A 12024-nucleotide genomic window follows, 5' to 3' on the forward strand; every position below is an offset into this window, starting at 1 on the left:
CATTTTACTCTGCATGTTATTGATTATGTTCTTACACTGCCAACTAGGCATCCGGGGTTGGGATGAGTGTATATATCTATGTGTGAGTTTGTGGGTTTGTCGATGTTAGGCGCAAGCTTTGTTCCCTAGTTTCTCTTTGCTCTCTAGATTTGTGTAAAGTGTGATGGCTGTGTATTGCTTGTTTTACTGGACACCTCAGCTGGTTTCCCCACAGGAAATGACTGATGATGTTACAGGCTGGAATGTAATGATGGAGCGATAGGTTAGTAGGAAGGATGGTATATGTTACCAATAGAAGATATGGGCAGAGGGGAGGGTGTGTGCAGTATGCAGGCAACGATCCATTGCTGCCCTTCTAGGGATGAGACTGAATTATTGTGTCCATGTGAAGATGAATAGATAGATAGAAAGATAGATAGATGAGAGATGAACATTCAGGGCACCTAGCTCGTTTACTGGCAGGCCAAGTCTATGTTTAAGCAGAAGATGGCTGATTAAGTTGGGGGCTAGGGTACAACAATGAGTGTAGGGTGGGAAGTTAGGAGTGGGTGATCTGTGGGATCTACAGAGAGGTGGAAGGGAGACTGAAACTGGTGTTCTGTTTTGGCAGTAGGAATGAGACTGAGGGATTAGATCTGGAGAAACAGAGCTCAGAAAAGGTCTACAGGCAACCTATTTAGTTGTTATAAAATACATTTTTCATTTACTTTTAGAAGTAGATAACAACATTGAGGAGAAGTCTTTCTCCAAGAAAGAGGAGATAACTTAAAAGTATATGAAGTAATTGGTATTTCCAAACATAATGAAATGTTATTGCTGAATGTATTCTGAGATAAAAGCAATAGTAGATAATCAATGTTTTCTGTGTCTTAGAGAAACCACGGCCACTTTACCAAAGATGTAGGTTGTTACAACTGATTTAGAACTAGTTAGAAAACTTACCTCAAGAGTTTGAATATTTATCCCACAATCCTGACTCAACAATGGATCTCCTTCCCTTCTGTACAGATTGATTCATGACATGTATTTACTGGCCATAGGCCAAAGGTGCAAATCCACCTCATATCAATTCAGAAACTTAAGATGTATGATTTGCCTCAGATATATATTTTTCCCAGGAGCTAGATTATATACCCATCATCCTATGTGAGTAATTTTGGCAACTCCACTTGTATTTCCTACCTCATTTTTATCACTGAAGTTTTTAAATCATCTCCCATATATGGTAGACATTGATAGCCTGACAGAAACAGAGTCAGATGACCTTTGTAGATGAATGAAGAGTATAAACATGCAGATCATGGCCTATGAATATTAGCTAGCATTTGCTTAGGGGTTCTTTGGTTTTTATTTTGTTTTGGGAAAGACAGAGAGGAGGTGGTGAGGGAGAGGAAGGGGGTGAAACAGAGAGAGAGAAAGAGAGGGAGGGAAGAAAAGAGGGGAATGGAGAGAGGAAGAGATGGGGAGGATACCCTAAATATCCTTGGATGGCCTAGTATTTGTTTTGCCACCCAGGATGCCTTCAAAGTCACTCGGATATACTTGATTTTCCTTCTAGTGCTTTATTAAAGGCTTCCAGTACTAACTCCTGTCTTAAAGAATGTTTGTAATTGATAATTATTCATATCCTAGTCAAATTCTTTTTCTAGGACTATATCTCATTCTTAACATTTTTTCTTCATTTTATTTTCATTTGTAAAAGCATAAGTGTTCATCTTCTTTTGTAGACATATTACAAACATCCACAATGTCAAGATTTTAAGGACACTTAGAAATGCAGCAAAGCAACTGTTAGTCCTTATTACGTTTAGCTTCCTGCCAAAATAATTGTTCTGTTGAGGGGCACTGAATTTCAAACACATGAAAAAAACATGTCAATACAGCAAGTGTCAGAAATGGAATTTGTTGTAACAGTGGTAGTGAGAGTTTAGTAATAAAATGGAAGACCATAGTAGCAAGGCCCATGGAAGAGGATGAGTGAGGAGTGAATGAATTAACCTGGCAAAAGAAGAGGGCAGTGAGTTTACAGGAGATAGTGGGGATTGAAGAACGTTAGGGTGGTTAGTAGTGAGGGTTTTAGGAGAGTCAAAATGGGGCATTGACAGGCTTGACAGTGATCATATTAAAATTCAGATAGAGATTCTAAATAATCACAAGACATTAAGATCATTAATTGAACACAGTCCTGAAAGTGCTGCTTCTGTTTGACTGCCTAACTGAAAGGAACTGAAAATGTCAAGGTATCCATTGAAAAGTAGCAGTTTTGGGTTGAGGAGAGAGCTGTTAATGAAGTGCAGTGTCTGTAAACGGGAGCTACTGAGTTTGATGCCACAACACACATAAAATCCAGGCATGATTGTACATGCACATGCACATGCACATGAGTGAGGAGGCAGAATTTTCATTGTCACTTTAAGGCTTGCTGAAAAAACAACCTTGAAGGACATATTTGTCTCCTATTTCAGTGAGACACTCTTGTGAAGTGGACGGCATCCCAGGAGGAAGAACACTGATATCCACTGTTCTACAAAGAAACACACATGCGCGCGCGCACACACACACACACATACACACACACACACACACACACACAGAGAGAGAGAGAGAGAGAGAGAGAGAGAGAGAGAGAGAGAGAGAGAGAGAGAGAGAGAGACCCATTAAAGGGGTCTGTAGCAAATATACTTGCGGTACTTAAATAAATCAATCTTTACACAGGTGTAGATAGTAGAAAGGACATACAACACTTTGTCTTTAACTTCAGTCAGCCATTGGAGAAAGATATACCCAATTTTCTACTTGTTTCAGGTGTGTGTGTGTGTGTGTGTGTGTGTGTGTGTTTGTGTGTGTGTCTGTGTGAGTGTGCGGGCGCGCTCTGTCTGTTCCTGTGTGCAAGTTTGAAGGGAAGAGGAGAATGTTGGGGTCTTATTCTATCCCTCTCTACACTGTCCAGTTGATGTAAGGTGTCTCACTGAACATGGAGTTAGACTTGAATTCAACAAGCCACCATCTTGCCCTGTCTCTGCCACCCACAGTACTTAGGTTACAAATGCATGGCCAGGTTTTTTCCGTGTAGGGTGAGAATTCAAACTTAGGTCATTGAGTGTGGCCAGCATGCACCCTTATGGTCTTAGCCACTTCTGAAGCTGCTGACTTTTTAAGAAAATAGAACTGTGATTTAGTCTTTCTTGAATGTTTTATAGATTGAGAAATATTAAGCTCACAAAGACAACCAAAATCTTTCAAAAGATCTGGTGACTTTGAATTACATAAAGGCAGAACTGTCACTTAATATAAAGGTAATGGATATTTCACCAGAGTTTCTGAAATAAACAAACCCACCCATTACTGAACATTTTTATTCTAAAGGATCACAGACAAATCTGACCCTGATGTTCCTGGGCCCACAAGAGAGGACAGTGACAGTATTTCTGCTCTCGAGGTAAAATATTCATTTGTGAAATATTTTTTCTTATACATTTGTTAGAATACAAAGAAGTCTACCTCTTTCAATTTTGTGTGGAAAGTTGTTCAGGGGAAACCGTTTTATAGATGTGGAACTTTGGGTAAATTCCAAGTGAGCAGTAAATCCTTGAAGGTAGTGTAGCCAAATAAGAGAATGGAGTGAAAACACATAGTGAGTGGAAGATTGAGCACAGCTCTTTTTTCATTGACTATATTTGATGTCTGGCTGAGGATGCTTTGCCTGAATAAATTCACATTAGTATGATATTGAAACATGACTTGATAACAGACCTGAATATATTTTATGGGTCCAGTTCTTTTAGTGAGTCAAGAATTTCTCAGGTGCTTCTACCACCAGCATAAACACAGGTAGGTTGTATCTTGCCTTGGGCACTCCTATTTAAGGATTACATGACAAGAGCATGTCCTCTGTTTCCTTCTTGGCCTCTGTATTTAGGCTAAAAAGAAACTGTGGATCTTCAGCCATTTGTAGTCTGTCCATCAACATTTGCATTATGAAGAGTTGCACTATGTTTTCTATTTGATTCCACTAAGATTACACTTAAAATTCCTCATCCATTTAAACACTATGTGGATTTTCTCCAATTAGCCATCAGGTTTGGAAGGGATGATTCATACTACATAGTAACATTTTAATTTTTAATATGATTTCCATTAACAAAAACATACACTGATACCACTTGTGCCTCATCCTAGGATTAGAAATATTAGAAGAATTTTGTTTAGAAAGTACATATTCATTTCAAAGCTACTTCATAACCACGAGCTGCTAGAGGTGTGTTCCTGGATCCTGAAAGTGAGTGTGTGTACAAACTGTAAGTTCTGTTGTAATGATGTTTGAGTGTGACAAATAGGTGGACAACTAGGTTACTAAAGCAGTTTCCCAGGTGCTATGATAAGGATTTCACTAGTAATTAGTTCAGTGTTTATTATTTAAAGGAAAAAAGAAATGGAAAATAATGTTCACTTTCACATGAAAGGAGACAAAGATTGATGAAAGTGTGGCTACTAATATTAACAATCAATCTTATAGATGGTCTAGAAATGTTAAAGCATAAGTTTAGTCCAAACCACAATGACAATTCGAGGCTAGTGTAAATATTTTTACTTTGTAATGAGTGATGTTCTAGTAATATGTGAATAGATAAGCATATTTGAAGATTTCACTGTTAACTTTTTCTTTACTATTCTATGGTCCATACCCCATGACTACTAAAAAATAAAGTAGCTTGGAAATCATGCCCCCTACCTGTCAAAAATAAGTTAATTTCAGAACAAAACAAAAAAGTTAATTCTCTATTTTTCCACTACAGAAAATATCTGAAGACCCAGAAATGAAGACAAACAGCACTGAGTGTGTGTCTGTGAAACCTCCATCAGCGTTTTCACATCACAGCAAGCTATCCAGAAGAAGTATAAAGAAAAGGTTCTAAAAACGTTTGGAGCATATTCAGCTAATGTTTGTCCCCAAATAGAACCACTACCTATTCCCTCTGAAAGACAAATACCCATGAAGGTAGTTACAACTCATTGAAAAATACATATTTGTGTCTGTGTGTGTGTGTGTGTGTGTGTGTGTGTGTGTGTGTGTGTGTGTGTGATGGTCTCAGAAATGCATAGCCCAACCTTAAACCTGCTCTGCACCTCGTTCCCACCCTCACTCCTGGAAACATCTTGTCAGTTACCTTCCAACATGTAAATGGATACAAGTTAAACTATCAGAATAGAAATGTTTAAAGTAGACATACTTTTAAATCAAGCCAGGTGTCATGAAAATACAGGGAATACATAATAGAGATTCCTAGAGTAGTTACATGGAAATAAATATGTTTATGTTATATATACATACATACATACCTACATAAATACACAGACACACATAGATACATGAGTATGTCTCTGTGTATGTGTGTGTGTGTGTGTGTGTGTGTGTGTGTGTGTGTGTGTGTGTGTGTATGAATGCTTTGTTTAAATTCTGTCTGTGCACTATGTATTTCCTGGTTGACAATAGATTTCAGAAGAATGCATTGGACACCCAGGAGTTGGATTTATATAAATGGTTGTCAGCACCTATGTGCGTGCTTTGATTTGAACCCAGGTCCTCTGCAAGATGTTTTACAATGTTGGGCCAGGTCTTCAGCTCCTAGTCCAAATATGATTGATATGCAAATGATTACAATATAAGGTGAGCTATAAATATGGAAATAAGTAACAGTCTCAGGATTTTTGCTACCTTCCTGGAACAGAGCCATCATCAGCTTGCTAGTTTTACACATTGGAATGCAGGGAACATATAAGCAGTAAGAAGAGAAATAATAGGCTGGGCCTGTGGGTCATGGCTTTAATCCCAGCACTCAAGAAAAGAGGTAAGCAGGTCTCTTTGTGTACCGATAAGTCTCAACTTATTTGGTAGAATGGGAGAAGGCAGTGTATGTGGGCGTCATTGCTGAAATGTGGAGGTAAAAAAGATGACATATGAGAGTCAGTTCTCTCCTCACACCATGTCAATCTCTGGCATCAGCCAAATATGGGTTGTCAATCTTGTTGACAAGTGCCTTTATCCACTTATCCATCTCATGGACCTCTAATTTACACTCTCTAAAAACATTTAACATTAACACACACACACACACACACACACACACACACACACACACACACACACACACATACACACAGACAACAGAGATCTGTGTGTTTAAATATTTGGTTCCTGTCTTTGGTGATTTTTTAGTCTTTGGGATGTGTCCTACCTAGCAGAATAAAATTTCTTGTGATCAGTCTTATGCTCATTACCACTTCTGGCACCTTTCTAAGTTATCTGCTTCCTGATATGCCCTAGTGTGAAAAGAGTGTAAATGAATATCAAGGAAACAGTATAGGTTCTGTTTCACCTCTCATACCAAATTTGACATTATCTCAAATTTCTAATAGACTTAAGGATTTTACTTACTTTAGGTTAAAAAAGAACTATAGCATAGAAATATTGACAAACATAAACTATTGCATTCTATGGTAACTTGAAGGTAAATTTTATTTTCAGAAACAGCTTTTATACTCAAGGCACTTTTGTTGGTTTGAGTTCCCTTTCTGCCTTCATGTGTATAATTTCCTGATAAGGTGAAGATGTGTTCAACTTTGAGACAACCTCAATGGTTGCACTTATGAGCAGTGTGACACTGATGGCCAGTAGGCTAGATCTGAGGAAAAAGACTACCTTACTGGGGCCTGAAATTGTAGTTTCCTGTTGTGATGGACTCCTGCCAGGTTCTTAGAGCTACATCTGCCTTGTGGTTTCAATTGTCTTAAGTCAGTTTTCAACATTTCAGATAGAGTTGTGTAAAATCTTCTAATGGAAGGATCTCTTTCACATGCTAAGAACCATAGAATTCATTGTTTGACAAACTTAATGTATACCTATGTTTATTTATTCCAATCCATACTGTTATTTTTTTGGCTTGGGATTTGCTTCTATTCTAGGCTGGTATAATTGATTATCATTTCTCCATGAGACCTTTTGTGAGTAGCTAAGTATATACAGAGACATTTTATTCGTAAACACTATTTTGTTAATATTTTTGCTGTGCCCATACCACATGACGCTGAAGAACTAAGTCATTTTGAAAACAAATACTCCTAAATGAAAACACTAGCAGAATACTTGGCAGTGATATCAAGAACACTAACCATCCATCTTCTCATCAGCAGAATGCATCTCCAGACTCAGCAATAAAGATACTTGACAGAGAGTCTGTGCCTCCGAAACTTCCTCCTGAGGACACTCGTGGGGATATGTTGATGGAGCAAAAGAACACTCGGGAAGACCGACCCATCAACGAAGAAGCAACAAAGATGGTTTGTGGTCTCTCTAAGAATACTGAAGATAATGTTCTTGTGGAAGAGCACCTACCTAGGACCGCTGAAGAGGAAACACACTCCACGGTAATCCTCACAAATTAGAAAACTACTGTTCTATGGTAATAACCACACATATATAGGAAGCCATTTAACAACATCTGCCTTTAGCAAGACTACACCATTAGCTTCCTCCCTCGAGCCTGTCACTTCCCAAGCCATTGTTTTGTTGTGGTTTTCAGTGCTAAGAATGAAGTCTTGCCTGGGGAACAGGTCTCAGATACAATTCAAGACAGGTTGATTAGTCCCTTAACCTTTGTGCCACTTTTACAACAATGTGTAATTTTTGGTGTTTTGGTTAAAACCATGTGGCTTTTATTGCAGGCATTATGATCAGGATCTCTATTCTATTCTAGTGATGGCTGAGTTTGCCTCTGTGTCAGTACCATGCTGATTTTATTACTATGGCTGTATAGGATAACTTGGGATCATGTATGGCAACACCCTCAGTATTGTTCTTTTTCCTTGGGATTATGTTGGGCATCCAGGCTCTTTTGTGCCTCTATACGAATATTAAAATTCTTTCACCATTCTCTCTGAGGATGCACTGGAATTTCAATTAAAATTGCATTGACTCTCTAGATGACTTCTGGTAGAGTGCCATTTTTCATAATGTTGAAATCTGCCAATCCATGACCATGTAAGATATTTGCATCTTCTAATATTGTTCTCATATTTTTTCCTTGTATCTCAATTCTTTCATTGATGAGGCGTCATCAACAAAGATGGTAATTTTATTTCTAGATATGTTTTTTGAAACTATTTATAATGGAGATGTTTTCACAATATCTCTCTCAGCACACTTGTAATTGGTATATAAATACACTATTCATTTTCTAAGATTATTAGTTATTGGATTTGCATTATCTTTGCTTTTTCTGTAATATTATTTTTGTTGTGCCTTTTGCTTTTTTGTATTAGTGTATATTTGGATTCACAAAAGGAATTTAGAAAGACTTCGTCTGTTACTTCTTTTTTTGGTATTTCAGTAATGTAAAAAGGACTGACTATAAGTCTTTACATGTCAAGGAGAAATCGGCTGTAAAACCATCTGAGCATGGCTGGGTTTTTTTCTCCAGGCAGAAGCCTTTTTGATAGTCTTTAATCTTCCCATTTGCTACAGCAAAATTGAGCCTGTTGATCTTAGTTTGGTTTATTTTATAGTGATTTGGAGAATCTGAAAACTGGTAACTGGAAATTTGATATTAAACATTTGCTTAAATATAGTCATTCTAAAGAGCAGTGGTTTATTCGCTATAAAGCAATGAATCAGGTAATGGAAAAAAAAAGATACGATATTTCTGCAGTTAAAGAGTTAAGTATGAAAATAATTGGAAAAATACTGGTCTTTCCCCCCTATCATGATTTACTTTAAATGTTTCAGAAATCTGTCTAGGCTGACTTATTTCTATTTCATTAGGGATTTCATACAATGTCCTTTGATCACACTCATCCCACATGTCTTGAAGATTACATCTCCTTCTGAACTGGCTAAATTTTGTATCATCATTGAACTCCATTTCTTAATTGGGTTATTTGGTTTGGTGGTGTTTATTTTCTTGAGTTCTTTATATATTTTGGAAATTAGCCCTTTGTCAGAAGTAGAGTTGGTAAAGATCTTTTCCCAGACTTTGGGCTGTCACTTTGTTCTGTTGACAGTCTCTTCTGCCTTACAGAAGCTTCTCAGCCTCATGAGGTCCCATATATTGTTTGTTGACCGTAGAGCCTGGGCTGTTGCTGTTCTGCTTAGGAAGTTGTTTCCTATGCCAAGGAGGAAAGACCATTCCCCACTTTTTCCTCTAACAGAATTAGTGTCTCCTGTTTTATGTTGAGGTATTTAATCCACGTGGACTTGCATTTTGTGCATGGTGATAAATATGGATCTACTTGCTTTTTTCTACATTTCAACATCCAGTTAGACCCACACCATTTGTAGAAGATCCTGTCTCTTTTCCATTGTATGGCTTTGGCTTCTACGTCAAAAATCAAGTGCCCATAGGTGGATGGATTTATTTCTGAGTCTTTAGAAGGATCCCATTGATCAACCATCCTATGGCAATGCCAGTACCATCCTGTTTTAATTACTGTACTCTAGAGTACAGCTTGAGATCAGGGATGGAGATTCCTCTGGAGGAACTTTTATTGTACAGGCTTGTTTTAGCTAGTCTAGGTTTTTGGTTTTCCATATTAAGGTGATAATTGAACTTTCAACATCTTTAAGATTCGTGTAGATATTTTGATAAGGATTGCATTGAATCTGTAAATTGTTTTTGGTAAAATGGCCACTTTTACTTTGCTAATTCTGATCCACAAACAAGGGAGATCTTCCCATCTTCTGATATTATCTTCACTTTCCTTCTTCAGAGACTTGAAGTTCTTTTCATACAAGCCTTTTACTTGATTAGTTAGAGTTACTCCTAGATACTTTATATTACTTATGTCTATTGTAAAGTGTGTAGTTTCCCTAATTGCTTTCTTAGCACATTTGCCATTTGTGTACAAGATGGCTACTGACTTTTTTTGAGGTTTTTTTTGTGTTTTTTCTTTTTGATTTTTTAAAGTCATTCCTGCCTTTAAATAGCAATATATTCAACAAAGGAATAGACTATAGAATGTATAATAAACTTTTTAAAAAGCAGACATCTTCAAAATAAATATATCAATTAAAATGGGGAATGGAATTCAACAACAATAAAAATCTGTTTTGGTTCTGGTTTTTGGAGACAGGATTCCTCTGTGACATAGGTCTGGCTGTCCTGAAACACTCTTTGTAGAACAGGCTGGCCTCAAACTCACATTGATCTCACTGCCTCTGCCTCCTGAGTGCTGGGATTAAAGGAATGCCCCATCATGCCTGGCCTATGTTATTGTGTATATCTCTTCTTCCCAAACTATTCTTTGATACATTAAGTTTTCCTTAGGCAGTGTGCTTTGGGTCTGTATTGCTTAGACTTATAGAGGTGAAGAATCAAACATAAGCTAACTAGTTTACACTTCTGGACCTCAACTCATCAGCTATAAAATGAAGATAACTTATGTTCTCACTTGAATAGATTATTATTTAACTATTTTATTTTTGTACATATACTCTAGTTGATTTTTAGCCAGCCACTTTGCTGATATTGTTTATCAGCTGCAGGAGTTCTCTGGTGGGATTTGGGGGCTCACTCAGTGCATCATTATACCATCTGTCAATAGGGATAATTTGACTTCCTCCTCTCTGATGTGGATCATTTGATCTCCTTTAGTTGTCTTATTGCTCTAGCTAGTACTACAAGAACTATATTGAAGAGATATGGAGAGAGTGGGCAGCCTTGTCTAGTCCCTTATTGTAGTGATATTTCTTGAATTTCTCTCCACTTAGTTTGATGTTGGCTATTGGCTTTCTCTATATAGCCTTTATTACCTTTAAGAATATGCTTTGTCCAACCAAGGACAATACAGGAGGTAAAATTTAAACCCCTACCCAGATCTAGCCAATGGACAGAAGATTCTCCACAGTTGAGTGGGGTATGACTTTCACACGAACTCTGCTGCCTCATATTTGACCATGTCCCCTGGAGGGGGAGACCTGGTGGCACTCAGAGGAAGGATAGCAGGTTACCAAGAAAAGACTTGATACCCTATGAGCATATACAGGGGGAGGAAATCCTCCACAGGAACAGTCATAGGGGAGGGGAATAAGGGGAAAATGGGAGGGAGGGATGAATGGGAGGATACAAGGGATGGGATACCCATTGAGATGTAACAAGAATATGTTAATAAAAAAATTTTAAAGACATTAAAAACAAACAAACAAACAAACAAAAAGGAACGTGCCTTGTATCCCTGATCTGATCTCTCCAAGACTTTAAACATGAATGGGTGTTCTTAATCACAGCATCAGAAAGCAAACTGACAAGTCTTTTGAGTTGTCATTCCAACGTTATCTTACAGCTCTTTTGAGAAATTAGAGCTCTTTGGAGATTAGAACTAGCAAAGATTTTACCCTCACATATTTCTTTTGTACACACTAACTCAACATCAAATCACCAAAGAAGAAATAGTTGCTTACACAAACTGAATTTGTCATCAAGATTCCATAGATATCTTCAACAAGTGGATTTCCAATGTTTTATATGGAATTGACCCAAGTGTGTTTCAAGCTATGTCACTGAATAGTGTCTATTCATGTTCTTATACAAATGTCTCCATCTATATGAGGCACACATGTGTATCTGTTTGCTGATGATTTAATTTTTGCTTTATCTTCTAATTAATATTTTTATAATAATGATATAATTGCATCATTACTCCCCTTCCCTTCTCTCCTCCCATGTCCTCAGTGTTGTAACCCTTTCCTAGAATAAAACATTTGGTTTGTGTCCAACACTAAAACATCCTTGGACTTCATTTGTACTATAAACATATTTCCAGAGAGCATATAGTGGTTGTGTTTAGTTAGGTCATACATGAGTGTCAATCATATTATATCTGTCTCTTTATTCTCATGTCGAAAATGTCTCCATGACATGGCATATTTATGATTCTATGATTCTGTATGCAATCCATATCAGTCCTATCTGAATTCCCATCATACGCCTTTGTATATATATTTCTGAATAATGAGTACCATATAATGTATCT

This window comes from Acomys minous (assembly GCF_964271855.1).
Source record: "Acomys minous genome assembly, chromosome: 11".
Taxonomy (NCBI): Eukaryota; Metazoa; Chordata; class Mammalia; order Rodentia; family Muridae; genus Acomys; species Acomys minous.